Raw genomic sequence first — 16,581 nt, 5'->3', positions numbered from 1 at the left:
TGTGAGTTCTGATAATACTTCGTATCTTTGTCATCTCTCTAGACAAAATGAAGCTAGCCTATAGCATAAACATCTTGGGCATGTGAGCATGAAGACTATACAAAAGGCACTAGCCAAAAATACTATATTTGGACTCTCCTCATTACCTACCTCCATTGGAATTATTTGTGGAGATTATCAGTCAAGAAAACAAACTCATACTTCACGTAAGCAGGTAGGTCTTTTGGTGTCAACCAATATACTAGAACTTCTTCATATGAACTTTATGGGTCCCATGCAATCAGAGGGCCTGGGAGGCAAACGATATGTTTTAGTTGTTGTTGATGACTTCTCCAGATACAAATGGGTTTGTTTTCTTCATGAAAAATCATATACATTTACTGCTTTTCAAGCTCCTTTCCTTCAACTACAATGAGTGAAAGATCTGAAAGTGATACGAATTAGAAGTGATCATGGTAGGGAGTTTGAAAACACTCAATTTACTGATTTCTGCCAGTCAGCTAGAATTCACTATAAATTCTCAGCCCCTATTACTCCCTAGCAGAATGGAGTTGTGGAGAGGAAAAGTCGGTCTCTTTAGGAAATGACTCAAGCAATGCTACATGCAAAACATATGCCTTTCTAGTTTTTGGCAGAAGCACTAAACACAACATATCATATCCATAACAGAGTTGTTTTACGACCAGGTACCTTGAGCACAATTTATGAAATACGGAGAGGGAGAAAACCGACTATGAAATACTTCCACATTTTTTGAAGTACTTGTTACATCCTTATTGACAGAGAGGCTAGGTGAAAATGGGATTCCAAATCGGATGAAGGGATTTTTCTTGGACACCACAAATAGTCAAGCTTACCGTGTCTATAATAAACAAACTCGTATTGTAATGGACTCTATTAATGTTGTGATCGATGATTATGCAAGCTCTTTTGGCTTTATTGATGATGATGCAGACTCTTTCGACTTTACTTCTATGGAAGAAGAATATTTCATCACTACTCTACTTGTCAATATTGATGTCCTTAACATCTCGTCTAACATGCCTTCTGACATGAATTCAAAAATTCTAGTGGAGGACTATTAGAATGCTTCTGAGTAGGCTGAAGCTAGTAACAAGCAACCTTCCAGCAAGTTATGTAAAAATCATCCCTCTAATAACATAATTGGTGATCTTGAAGAAGGGGTGACAATCAGAAGGAAAGATAAAGTTAATTATCTGGAGATTATCAGGAATATTTTCTTCACCTCCCCTGTTAAACCAATAAATGTCAAAGAAGCTCTTGAAGATGAATGTTGGGTCAAGTCAATGAAGGAAGAGCTTGGGCAATTTGTGAGAAACGATACCCAAGCTAGAATCTGTTAATGTAATTGGCACAAAGTGGATTTTCAAAAACAAGACTGATGAGAATGGAAATGTAATTAGAAATAAAGCCAAATTAGTGGCTCAAAGGTATACTCAAATAGAAGGTGTGGATTATGATGAAACCTTCACTCCAGTTGCAAAACTTGAAACTATCAGACTTTTGCTTAGTATTTCTTGTCTTCTGAAATTCAAATTATATCAAATGGATGTAAAAAGTTCTTCCTGAACAAATATCTGAATGAGGAAGTGTATGTTCAGCAGCCCAAAGGATTTGTAGATCTTTCTCATCCTAATCATGTGTATAAACTCAACAAGGCCCTCTATGAGCTCGAACAAGCACCTAGATCCTGGTATGGACGTTTGACCCAATTCCTTGTAAAAAAAAATGGGTACAAACGAGAATGATTTGATAAAATTCTTTTTGTTAAAAAATCTCAAAAGAGAATTTTGTGTTTGTCCAAATCTATGTTGACGACATTGTTTTTGGTGGGATGTCATAGGAGATGGTCCAACTCTTTGTTAAACAAATGCAGGAAAAATTTCAGATGAGCATGGTAGGAGAATTGTCCTATTTTCTGGGGTTTCAAATCAAGCAACTGAATGAGAGAATCTTTATTTCTCAAAGCAAATATGCCAAGAATATTGTGAAGAAATTTGGGCTTGAAAATGCCAATGTTAAACTTCTGCTTCTATTCATGTGAAGACATCAAAAGACTCATGTGGAACTCATGTTGATGAGAGTTTGTATAGAAATATCATTGGAAGATTGCTCTATTTAATTACTAGCAGACCTAATATTGCTTTTGTTGTGGGTGTGTGTACCAGTATCAGTCTTGTCTTAAAAACAGTCATTTGTTTGGTACAAAAAGTATAATCAAATACATTAATGGCACAAACAAGTATGGGTTAGTATATACGTTTGGTACAAGTAGCTTTCTATTTGACTATTGTGATGTTGATTAGGCTGGGAGCTCAGAAGACAAGAGTACTTCTAAAGGTTGCTTCTTTTTTAGCAACAACTTGATTTCTTGGTTCAACAAGAAATGAAGCGGTGTTCTTTTGTCAACGGTCGAAGTTGAATACATTGCAACAGGGAGTAGTTATACTCAATTGATATGGATGAAGCAGATGTTACAGGAGTATGATGTCCCACAAGATGTCATGACTTTTTATTGTGACAACATGAGTGTGATTAATATATCTAAAATCCTATTCACCACAGTCATACTAAACACATTGACATAGACATCACTTTATGCGTGACCTTGTGGAGAGTAAATAGATCATGTTGGAGCACATTAGCACAAAAAATCAAATAGCTAACATTTTCACAAAGGCTTTAGATGCAGTTCGTTTTGAGGCCCTGAGAACATCCTTGAGAATTTATGTTTTAAAGGCATAGCAATTATTCCATTGGGTCGGTCTTAGATATCACTCGATTCATCAAGCTTGGAAGCCCAAACAATTAATTATTGATAAAACTTTATTAATTACGGTTGGTGAAGGTGTGAGGAAGTTTATTTGTGGTTTAATTTCAAATTATCTTTTGAATTTGAATTATTTTTAGTTGAAGTATGATAGGTTCTCATTTGAAATCATGAGTGTCTCTTGTTCTCAACTATTTTGAAGCAGTTCTTTACTTGTGATCTGTGTGTTTTCTTCTCAAATGGTTAACACTAGACAAGGAACTCACATTTCCGATAGCAAGATGGTAAGATACAAAGAAAAGGCAAAATGAAATATGCATGTCGAAGAGGATGTTCCTTCAATTACAATGAACAAATATGGCGTTCATGTTCGTGGACTCCCTGTTGAGAAGAAAGAAATTGGAGTTCCTCCATCTTCGGCAAAAAGAAGCCGATATGGTGCCAGTTGGTCTACTTAAACTAAAGGGAAAGAAAAGGTGAGTACTTCATCTCTTACAATAATTGATCTCATAGGGTCTACAGTTGAAATCTTTCCAAATGAAGAAAATTCGACCTTTTCTGATTCTCATAGTCAAATGCATGAGTTTATTACTTTACCTAGAAATCCTAGAAATATTGGTGTGTCGTCTGATGATGTTAGGGTTCCTATTGGTAATAATGTTACTAATTATAATGTTGCTTCTGGTTCTAGCAATGTTGAAATTGATTTACCTGATTCTAGTGTGCATGTTGAGGAGAATGTTGTGATTCCTATTACTTCTGAGTTGGAAAAGGAGAGTTTGCCTATGTCTGGTGAGAATGCTTTAGATGATCTCGTTAACAAAGTAGTTTCAGAAACAATTGTTTCTTTATTAACACTTCCAGTAATTAGTACTTCTTAAAATCTTGCTTAGAATGTTAATCATGTTATTTCTCCTAAACCTATGCATACTGGTGAGGGAGGTATTAATACTCCACTTGAGACAAACCCCATGGCTGATCAAGAAAATGTAAATGAAGGTCCTATGAATGACTCTTTGTCTGCTGAGAATGGTGAAGAATTGAAGGATGTTGTCACTTCTATGTTGACCCTGAAACGTATTATCAAAATCCAAAAAATCCTGAACATTCTCCTAGCTCTATCCATATTTCTGAAAAAGGCATTGATGACAATGTTCCTCTTGTTGAGCTCAAATTGAAGAAAAGTAAGGAGGTTTGTGTGAGTGTTTTTGAATCTAATGTTGAGGCTTTGCATGAGACACCCAAAACTTCTTCTGAAAAGTCTTATGAGGAGGAGGATTCTAACTGGGGTCTACATAGTAGATTTGACAATAAGAATGTCCGTGTCACTCATGCAACAATTAAAGGCAAGGGAAAGTATGCTATTGGGTCTAATGTTTCTTCAGTTCCCTAAGATGGAATGTCCTTCCATATTGAGAAGAGTGTCAGTCTGTGGAAATATGTTGTGAAGTGAAATATTGGCGATAAAAAATAATTGTTAGAGCGTCTTCGAGAGTGCCTAGACCTTATGAAATTGTTGCTTAATACCAGACTTAAGAGGATTGTGTTGAGTTTGGGGCTTTATTATCCCTAACTGGTTAGAGAATTTTTTGTGAACTTAACATCTAATTTTGTCAATCCAACAAGCCCTAATTTTTAGAAAGTTCATATCAAACGTCATTCTTCCATTATATCTCCTGCTGTTATAAATTAGTTTATTCATAGAAATATGCCAGAGGATATGACTGAATAACATTCTTCTTTAAAGGATCTAGTATTTGAATTAATAGGGGTACTCGGTCTTCTTGGCCTTGAAAGTGTCAACTTCCCATAGCAGTACTCAGTGTAATATGATCTCCTCCACAAGATAGGCATTTTTAATTGGTGTTCTTCTTCCCTCAAGTCTGGTCTCTTAGTCTCTATCGCTACTTTAATCTATCAGATAGGTACTAGGTCTCCATTCAACTATGATGCATTTATGTTGAATCAAATTAAGCGGCACATTAGGTCTAATGCCCTCTGTTTACCCATCTGCTATCTGAGGTTAATTTGTGGGATTCTTTGTTCTAAAAAACTTGATCTGATTGCTTCTACAAAACCCTCTAGCTTTCCTCCAAATATGTTTGTTATTCATCCTAAGCTTTTGCAGTGACACCATGTTCCTGGCATTGATACTACCACCTCGACTCAGCATATTCATGGACCTGCCAAAGCTTTAATTGAGTCTTTCTTTGGTAGTCATATTCTCTAACTACTATCTAATGGCTCTCATGATATTGAGTCCTTGATATAGAAGCTTTAGGAAAGAAAGGTTGAGATTGATGATGTTTTGAAAATGATGCACTCTATTATTTCCAAGCCTAATGGTGCTTCCACTCTAGGGGGACCAAAGGATTTTTTTAAAGCTAGAAAGGGCCAGCTTGGTGGTGTATGTTGAAGTTGTTTTTAGGTTGGTTTTGTGTAGCTGTTTTTGTGTTCTGTGGAATCGGTGCTTTATTGGTTGGATTTTGTGGTTTATTTATGATGGTTTTGTTTTGGAAGACCTTTATCTTTGTTGCTGAATTATTGTTTGTTTCTTGTTCTGCCTTTTAAAAAAAATATATAAGTCAAAGAGAGAGTTTGTTAATGATTTGATTAGTTGGCTTTATAATTTTCTAAGGCAGTGGTTTCTACTATTTCTCAAATAAAATCTTAACATCTATTTTAGACAATAGTTCATTTTCCTACAGAATATTTTCCTTATATGGAAGTATCTGATTGCAATTTTCTGTTCGATATTTTGCTTTATTGAGTTGCAGCATTTTCCAGGTGGGAATTTGCTTCCTTTCTTGGATTTGATTATTTAAGGATATTTATGATAAACATTTAGGGTTGCCACTTTTGTTAATCAAACAAGACATGTTCTATTCTACGACCATTGTTGTGCAACGTTGTGTTCTTGCTTGTTGCTTACTATTCCGTTGTGCAAGTTCTTCATAGTTGAAGTGCAACACTTTGAAGTAAATCACGTGTTATAGGGAGAGACTAAGTCATTGCTGCCAGAGAAGGGATTCTCAATCTTAGGGGAAGCTTAAGACTCAGCTTTGGAGAAGGAGTTCTCCATCTTAGGGGTATCCTAAGATTCATCAGTGAAAGGAGTTCGCTGACTAAGGGGAAGATATCTTAGTGAGAAAAGTCTCACACACTGTCGAAAGTCAAAGTGTCTTAACACTAATATTATCAAACTTGTGGTGAGCCTAAGCACACTTCAGAGGGAGTCTTATATCTAGAGGGAGCCTATGTGGTTAGTAAATTAAACTCTACTGAGTCACTGTAATGATCGTGTATTATAGATAAGTACTAAGTTGGAAACTATTTAACTCTTTAATATTAATAATTATCTTTCCTGAGCACACTGCCTCCCAGATGTAGGTGGATTATCACAAAATTGGGTTACCAACTTCTATATGTCTTTACTTGTTTACTTGTTGTTAGTATTTTTGTTGTTACAACAATTGTCAGTGCTTTCCGTTTAACATTCGTATTTCAAGTGGAAAGTCATCCTATTGCGTTTTCAATATTAATCTCTTCAATCAATGGTGTTACAAGAAGAGAGTAAATATTTTACGGTCCAGTCTTATACAAACTCATTGAGGATACCCCCAATTGAATTTCTTTACATGAACGATTTGGATCAAATCGTTTGTAATACTTACATTATTTGTATTATTTGTAACAATTAGAAAGTGAGTTATAGTATTACTAGGATAAGGCAAACCTTAACCCATATACTATAGACCCTTTAGGTTATTACTTGAAACATAATCCACTTGTATGTCTACTACATCATATTTCAAGTCTCATGAAATAACTTCGGATTTTTCCCATAGGGATTACTAATTATTTCATATATAAAATAATCAATTATTATATCAAATAACTAATTAACTATGAGGCTTTAGAACATAAATCCCAACACTGTCATCATACTACTGGCTTTTAGTAAGATGTATGACACTCTGGTTATCACACATTAAATCTATTGCCTTTTGTTTGTAACCTAATTCACTGACTATGCCTTTTAACCATATTGCTTATGAAACTACTATGAATTCAACTTCAATAGTTGATAGTACAACTACTGATTGTACATTGGATTTCCAACTAATAAGATTTCCCTCAAAGATAAAACAAAACTTGTTAAGGATCTTCTTTTATCCATGTCATTTGCAAAGTCAGGATCCACAAAGCCCTTTACTAAGAGCTTTGAATCATTAGAAATTTTGTAGAGTAGTCATATGTTCTCAGTTCCAACCAAGTACCTGCAAAATTCACTTAGTTGTTTCCCAATGATTTTTATCAGGGTTCCCCATATATAGGCTAACAAGCCTTGAGTTATGTGCTAAGTCTGGTTTAGCACAAACCATAAGGTACATTAGGCTTACAGTAGTACTAGAATAGAGTACACTATTTATAGCATGTTTTTCAGCTAGTTCTGTAGGAGAATCTCTTGTAGATAACTTGAAATGTTGTGCCATAGGTGTCGAAACTGACTTTGAGCTCGCCATGTTGAACTTGTAACGTATTTTCTTGGTATATCCTTTTTTAGAAAGGGATAGTTTATTTCTTTATCTTTATCTTAGTATTTCAATTCCTAGGATCTTCTTTTCTACCTCCAGGTATCTCATATCAAACTCTGCATTCAAATGATCTTTGGTCTCTAATAATTTAGTTAAGTTTCTTCCAGCTACTAAAAAATCATCAACATATAATAGTAGATAGACAAAATCACCACTAGTGTTCTTTTTGTAATAAACACGGGAATCATATGGGCTTTGGATAAGCCAACAAAATAGGTTACACTGGCTGAGATGCAACTCTAGTGGCTGCTTTTTTTGCAAAACTTGCTTCTTTAAGAATAAGCATAAACTAAGCTTGATAAAACTAGGGTAGAAGAGCATTTTGTCAAATAAGTGTAGTAACTCCACTATAGGCCTCAATTAGGCTGACAACCATTTGCAACACAAGTTAGTCATTTGTTACTAGAGCTCCAACGTTCTTAAATTTATCTGATAAACTCTTGAGGCGCTGACAAAAAGATGAGGCGCTCGAAAAATCCTCAATGTTGGTATGAGAAAACTCATGTTCAAGAGTAATTGCCTAAGAGTTTTTGTTATCTTGGAATATATCATGCAATTTATTCCAAGCCTTTGTGGCCATAGCATTAGGTTCCAGAATAGTGTTCAACAAGTCATAGAAGATCGTCACATAAATTCATTAAAGGATGGTAGCTTCCAGAGTCAATCAAAACTTCTTATCCTCGTCAGTTTGGGGAACTTTTTCTTTGCCTATAGTGGGAGGAATAATGTGGTGAAGCACTTTATGGGAGCGCGCATAAATGTTAAATAGCTCGACCCAAGTCACTGTTGGGATTGGTGTCCTAATTCTCTTGGAGTTTCGTTGTTTGTAATGTTACACATTGTTTAATGAATAAAATAAGTGTTATTTCATTTTGGCATTTACTCGTATCCAATAAACAAAGCTCCTTGGTTATCTTATTTGAACTTAAGCATGTATATGTGATATACAAGTAGATCATGTTTTAAATGATAACCTAAATAGGTCTGTAGTATAAGGATTAAGTGGGATACCTGATCCCAGTGACACTACGGATACGGCCCGCTTTGTAGAGGTTTGTAACTGTTGTAAACTACTACAGATGGTAGATCCTGACCATTTATGTAGAGACATGCAAGCAGAGGTGTCCTATACAAAAAGTTTGTATAAGACCGAACAACGAGATGACCAGACTCTATATATAACGCCATTTATACTATAGACTTACATCTCACCTAAACGACCATAGGTGACACGACCTCAATCCTGAGTGTTATGGGAACTCCTGCCTTTGAGGGTGGTCCGTTGATTAGTATGGGTGAGAGTGGCAAGATTACTAACTGATAACGGGCAGAAATGCACGTTATCATAGTGCTAAGTTCTTAAAAAATGTTGGCTTGCGTTGATAAAACATGTTAAATTACGTCCATTAAGCATCAATTTCATAATATTGCGGTCGCATGCGTTCATCGCATAGGAACGGTTAATTTTTGAATTTTTATGCAGAATATGCGTTGACGCAAGGCAAGAATTGCGATCATAGGAAATCATTGGTCGAGCGCAACTTCACCGTAAGGCTTTGTAATGATTGTGCTCGCAAACATTTGCTCAAGAAGGATTGCCGCAACCTGGTCAGCGAAACTTGGTGGGTGCATCTGGGTGAAAGGCTAATTAATCATGATGGGACAGAAAGCTAATGACAGTCGAATCCAAATTAAGTTGATAGCCGCTAACGATAACAAGTACATTCAGCTTTTCGGTGATAAATATTCGGTGCATCAGTCAGGGAATTAAAGCCATCCCATCTGTGCAATCATAAGAAAGAAGCCACCTTCACCCCGAAGCTCTATAAATACAGACGGCATCCTTCAGAAAAGCAGTTCGAAATTTCATACTTCAGTTCGCACGTCTTTATTCATAGTTTTTCTTCCGTTTTAAGGCGAACGCGAGAGAGGAAGGTGGTGCTGATAGATCATTCTGGTAAGCTTGGGAGAGCCCCAGAAGCTTCAAGGACAGTGAGAGGGCAGACGCCTGCAGAAGCAGGAACATCTTTGGAACCGAATAGAAATTTACAGTGTAAAAGCCTCGATCAGCAAGGAATTGCTACTAGGCTCTCTACCTTTAACTTCCATTGTTATTTTGTACTCCATTCATTTATCGAAATGGAATCTACTTCTCTATATCTATTCACTCTCTGTTATTTATGCATAAGTAGCTAAATCAGTTGAATGGGTTGAGAAGCATTTAGCTAGCATAACTAGGGAATCTTCATTCCATGCGATTATCTTGTATTATGTATGCTTCATTTGTCCATAAGAGATACTCGGGAGGGTAGTCTAAGGACAGGATCTAGGCTTGGGAAGGTCAGGTTAGAATTTAGGCTCGAGAGAGTCAGATTAGAATGCATAATCAAGAGATAGGAGCTTAAGAATAAGCACTATTTGTTATCAACGCATCCATGCATCCTAGAGATAGGATATGATTGTATGCGGTCACCTTACCTTTATTCATTTTGCATCATCGCATAGGAAAAGAGTAGAGACTTAGGGATAAGCTCTATGGACACTTTTGCATTCAACACATGCGTCTTAGACTTAGGAGCATCGCATTTGTATTGGAAAATGACTTATTGTGCATGGTTGTAGCATGATCACATAGTCTGACGCATTCCCAAGTAACGCTAGCTAAAGATCTTCTCAACCCGTTCATCCGCATACTCGGTGTATCTATCACACAACTGACTTTTCTCAAATCTGCCGCATTTGTTTATTTTTCATTCATGCAATCAACAACAAACTAACAAATTATTTATTTGGTTACCGCAAGGTTTTCATAAAAATTACCAACGCAACTTGTTTTCACAAGTCCCTAAGTTCGATCCTGGACTTACCAGGAAACTCAGTGGAGTTTACATCTAGATTCCGCTAAGGAAACTTGAGTGCACAATGCAATTTCACCATCGCATATCATCCATAATTCACTTCATAAAATTAAGCATCCAGTTTTTTGCACCGTTGCTGGGGACTCCGGCAAAATAGTGTGCTAACGGTAATTTTTCTGATTTCTTTGCAGACTCTCAATCTTTGGCGAATTACGACCTAGAGATTGAAAGGACGTTCAAACGAAGACTGAGAGACAACTGGCAACAACAAGACAGAACTCCAAGAATGGCAGAACAACCGGCAGAAAGGGCCACAAATGCGAACAATATAATGGCCAACTCCATCCTTTTGGCAAATGATCACAATATATCCATTCGGGATTATGCGTCACCTAGCCTCTAAGATTTCTCTCCAGGAATCATGAGGCCAACGTTAGATGGATCAAGGTTTGAAATGAAGCCGGTAATGTTGCAGATGATCCAAGCTGTTGGGCTGTTTGGAGGAGGCGTGGCGAAGACCCACATGCCCACCTCCGGAGCTTCATAAAGATCTGCAACACTTTTGTGTTCCCGAATATCTCTACCGAAGAAGTTCGACTAACTCTGTTTCCATTTTCTTTGTATGATCAGGCAAGAAAATGGGTATATTCTCTTGAACCGGGGGAGATAACCTCGTGGGAACAGGTGGTGAAAAAGTTTATGAAGAATTATCTCCCTCCAACCGAGAATTCTAGGAGAAGGAAATTAGTAAAAAAATTTGAATAAGAAGATGATGAATTGCTCAGCAATGCCTGGACGAGGTTCAAGCGGTTCGTAAGAGACTATCCACATAATGGCTTACCAGACTTCCTGCAGATGGAGATCTTTTACCAAGGACTGAATGCCTCTTTGTAGACCGCTGCCAATGTGGCAACTCTGGTGGTCTGCTCGACAAAACATATGAGGAGGCAAAGAGTATACTTGATCGCATTTCCAAGAATCACGAGGATTGGAGGAAAAGCGATAGGAGAGATTAAGAATTAAAGATAATGACGCAAAAAATGGGGTCATCACCTTCCTGCAAAATCAAACGACTGCGATGATGAGTTTGATACAAGGCATCGCAATTAATAACATGGGAGTAAAGAAAGGGCAGGTCAACGCAATTGCCAAAACGACTGCAAGTTGTGTCATTTGCGGAAATGCTCACCCAATGGAAGAATGCCAAACAAACCCACAGTCGGTATGCTTCATGAGAGATAATCCCTATTCCGATACATATAACCCCGGGTGGCAAAACCACCCAAATTTTGCATGAAAAAATCAACAACAAAGCTTTCAACCTGTGGCACAAAAAGGAGGGTCACCCGGATTTCTCACGAAAACAAATGGTCCAGCGCATAGACAAGCTAGCAGCTCACAAACACCACAAACTTCGTCCTTAGAAATCTTATTGAAGCAATACATTGAGAAAAACAAATCAATACTTCAAAATCAAGCTACATCCATTAGAAATCTCAAAATTCAAATGGGACAAATTGTAGGTGAGCTGAAAAAATAGACCGCAAGAAGCGTTGTCGAGCTCAACTGAGCTCCCTCGCAATGTTGGGGGTATCGGAAAGGAACAATGCTTAGCAATCTCCCTGCTAAGCAACAATATGACCGCGGAAGTAAGGGAAAAACCAATGCGACCAACTTAAATGCGGTGGCTACCGAAGATCCGCTGACCTATAGTTCGGAAAAGCTCGAGAAAATGAACCTCGAAATTGCATCCACCCTCAAACCTCCAGATCTTGAGACAGAAGAAGACCAACCACCAGCAACCCCGCAAAGATTGAAAGAGGAACAAAATAAGGAAGAAAAGATTGCAACAGTGGCTGCAATGCAAAATGTTATGATCCCACCAAAAATGGGCAACCCAAGAATCTTTACGATACCATGCTCCATCGGAGGGGTCTAAAGTGGCCAAGCAATATGTGATCTTCGGGCAAGCATAAACATAATGCCAGTGTCAATCTTCCAACGATTGAGTATTGGTACACTCACGCCCACAAAAGAAACTCTCCTGCTCGCGGATAGATCTCGAATACATCCTAAAGAGGAGCTAAGAAATGTCGCAATCTCAATTGATAAATTCATCTTCCCGGCAGACTTTCTCATTTTGGATTATAAAGCGGATTAAGATGCGCCCATCATATTGGGACGACCATTCCTTTCGACCGGTTGCGCTCAAATTGATGTGCACAAGAGGGAGATTGTAATGAACATTAATGAGGAAAAACTTCGAATTAAGGCAGTGAAGATTCCAGAGGACAAAGAAAAGAGGGAAAAGCCACCGTGGACGTAAACAACCCAGCTTGGAATAAGTAGTCCCTAAGTTACTATATAACTCAGCCTCATCAGGGACGCAACTCTTTTGAACATCCTTTTTCCTGCATCATTACTACATGAACTTTTATCATACTCGTTATTATCTATTATCGCAACTACTTTGTTGTATTGATTATCTATCAACACTGTTCTTATAAAAAAAATTGGAGATTGTGGTAAAGGAATTTTGTTTTGTTTAATATTATTTGACCCTCTCTCTATTTTTCTTGCAACGATCGAAGCGTTGGATTGCGGAGAGGATACACGAAGACGCAACTTATTTTATTCCATCACCGCAATCCAAAGAAGAAGCGATCGCCACAAAGAAGGATGCGTCCATACATAATGCGGGCGACAACGCAAATTTGGGGGTGTATTCTTCTTTATCTCTATTTCAAATTTTGCACTATCGCATCGCATCTTAATTTTAAAAGTCTTATCACCGCATCCTCTTTGATTACCGCAATCATTTGACATAGATAATTTAGTAAATCGCCGCATGCTGTTTCTTTGCCAAGTATGATTTCAATGATCAAAAACATTCTTCTATTTCTTTCGTATATACTAAAGCCAACTTAACTTTAAGATAGTCACCTCATGAAATATTTTTAGAAGTTAGGGGTTTGCTAGCTTTCTTTCACACTCTCTTTACAAAACTTTCTAAGAACATTGCATGACTTATTCCAATCTTTTGGCAATGAGAACATTTCCGCATTTTAAATTTGGGGGTGAGGTATTTATTTTTAACCTTGCTATTTCGAGAAAAAAAAAAGAATTTTTTTTTTTTTAGAATAACAACTCCACTGTCAACGCAATGGGAAACCCATGTTGATAAGAGTTAAGTTGTGAAAGGTACTTACCCGTAGTTGGATGTCCGCATGACACACGTGGGGGCAAGCCAAAACAAAAGTAAGTCACCAGGATCAACGCATAAATAAATGACCACAACTCCACTGCCAAGTAGGTATGAGTTTAGTCTGAGAAAGAGTGCATTGCTCGTAGTTGGATGTCTGCATGACACACGTGGGGGCAAGCCAAAATGAAGGCAAGGCACTTGGATCAGCGCAAGGTCAAAAAAAATAGTAATGTCAAGAAATAGGCAAGGATAAAATCATTTGACACCCCGGTGAAAAAAAAAATTGTTTCTTTTTTAAATAAATCATGCAATGTTCCAAAAATTAGTAAAGTCCTTTTGAAGGTTGAGCTTGCAGTCCCTAGTTCTTAGAAATATTTTGAGAAGAGACTTGAATAATAAGGAAATTTTGGTATATAGGATTTGAACGAAGTATCCTTGAGAAATCTAGGAAAAGAACAGTGCAGTTGATTTGCTAAAGGAAATCGTTAGCTTATGCTTGAGGATAAATATTATTTAAATTTTGGGGTGTGATAATGGATATAAATGCACGTTATCATAGTACTAAGTTCTTAAACAATGCTGGCTTGCGTTGATAAACATGTTAAATTGCGTCCATTAAGCATCAATTTCATAATATTGCGGTCGCATGCGTTCATCACATAGAAACAGTTAATTTTTGTATTTTTATGCAAAATATGCGTTGACGCAAGGCAGGAATTGCGATCATAAGAAATCATTGGTCGAACGCAACTTCATCACAAGGCTTTGCGATGATTGTGCTCACAAACATTTGCTTAAGAAGGATTTCCGCAACCTGGTCAGTGCAACTTGATGGGCGCATCTGGGTGAAAGGCTAATTAATCACGATGGGATAGAAAGCTGATGACAGTCGAATCCGAATTAAGTTGACAGCCGTTAACGATAACAAGTACATTCAGCTTTTCGGTGAAAAATATTTGGCGCATCAGTCAAGGAATTAAAGCCATCCCATCTGTGCAATCATAAGAAAGAAGTTGGACGTCTTTGTTCATAGTTTTTCTTCCGTTTTAAGGCGAACGCGAGAGAGGAAGGTGGTACTAATAGATCGTTCCGGTAAGCTTGGGAGATTACTGAAAGCTTCAAGGATAAAGAGAGGGTCGACACCTGCGGAAGCAAGAACATCTTTGGAATCGAATAGAGATTTACAGTGTAAAAGGCTCGATCAGCAAGGAATTGCTACCAGGCTCTCTACCTTTAACTTCTATTGTTATTTTGTACTCCACTCATTTATCGAAATGGAATCTACTTCTTTATATCTGTTCACTCTCTATTATTTACGCATGAGTAGCTAAATCAGTTGAATGTGTTGAGAAGCATTTAGCTAGCACAACTAGGGAATCTTCATTCCATGCGATTATCTTGTATTATGTATGCTTCATTCATCCATTAGAGATACTCGGGAGGGTAGTCTAAGAATAGGATCTAGGCTTGGGAAGGTCAGGTTAAAATCTAGGCTCGGGAGAGTCAGATTAGAATGCATAATCAAGAGATAGGAGCTTAGGAATAAGCACTATTTGTTATCAACGCATCGCATGCATTCTAGAGATAGGATATAATTGTATGTGGTCACTTTGCCTTTATGCATTTTTCATCATCGCATAGGACAAGAGTATAGACTTAGGGATAAGCTCTATGGACAATTTTGCATTCAACACATGCGTCCTAAACTTAGGAGCATCGCATTTGCATTGGAAGATGACTTGTTGTGCATGGTTGTAGCATGATCGCATAGTCTGACGCATTCCCAAGTAACACTAGCTAAAGATCTTCTCAACCCATTCATCCGCATACTCAGTGTATCTATCACACAACTAACTTTTCTCAAATCTGCCGCATTTGTTTATTTTTCATTAATGCAATCAACAACAAACCAACAAATTATTTATTTGGTTACCGCAAGGTTTTTATAAAAATTACCAATGCAACCTGTTTTCACAAATCCCTGAGTTCGACCCTGGACTTACCGGGAAACTTAGTGGAATTTACACTTGGATTCCGCTGAGAAAACTTGAGTGCACAATGCAATTTCACCATCGCATATCATTCATAATTCACTTCATAAAATTAAGCATCACTAACTCAACATGCCTACCTTTTTGGGGACTTGTCTGATCTGGGAACTGGGAACTCAATCCACAAGATGGAATTCACTCCTTTCCCAAAGCAGGGATAAGTAGAGAGATTGCTCTCTTAAGGGCTTATTCTGGGGCTTGAACATAGTGGCCACAGCTTCTCTCTGGAAGAGAGGATTCAGTCATAGTAGGACTATGACTCACCTTTATATGATTCCCTATAGATACCTACATCCATATAGATATATTAATTTTATATCTCAAACATTCGTCGCCCGATCTGTTATATATTTTCATTAGAGGGATCAGTGGTACTTAAGGAGTTAGATGTAACTACAGGGGCATAACGGTTATTGGCCCAACTGTACTTACGAGGGATCTGTGAAGGGTTGTCATACTTCTGATTGGTTAAGATGAACATATAATATATCTGTGATAAGGAGAGTTCAACTATCGGTCTTTAGTGGAGTGTCTGGCAATTAATGGATGGTGGATCCCATGACTAAAGAGTTTAGTCAGTTATTCACGTACTGTTGGTAGCTTAATGGATTTAGTTGAGGATCAGTTCTTATTGTTGATTTGAAATGTTTAAATTAACAAGAGGTAATTCGATTATATATGATATAATTGGTATGATGTATGAGATACATCTAGTGGAGGATTAATGTAAATGAGATTTACATTAAGTGCCATGGAATAGAAAAAGAACTATGGTTTATATGTTTCATAAGATGAAATATTAAAACTATAGGTTATAAATATATTATGGTAAGTTAATTATCATTTATATTTATAATAATATTAATTATTGGATAATTAATCTTTTTCTCTAATAACCAATTGAGTGGGAGGTTATTGGTAGTTCATGGTAACCGTGAGATAAAAAGAAAATTTTTTTCCTAATTTTAGTAAGTTTTTTGTCAAAATTATTTTTGAGATTCTCTTTCGAAAAAAGAATCTCACAAAAGTTGTCAAGTAAACACAAATTTACTAAGCGACAACTTGACCAAGGTAAACA

The sequence above is a fragment of the Benincasa hispida genome, chromosome 8 (genome assembly GCF_027475165.1).
Source record: "Benincasa hispida cultivar pf3 chromosome 8, pf3_genome.v1.1, whole genome shotgun sequence".
Lineage (NCBI taxonomy): Eukaryota > Viridiplantae > Streptophyta > Magnoliopsida > Cucurbitales > Cucurbitaceae > Benincasa > Benincasa hispida.
Note: the sequence above shows the minus strand (reverse complement) of the source record.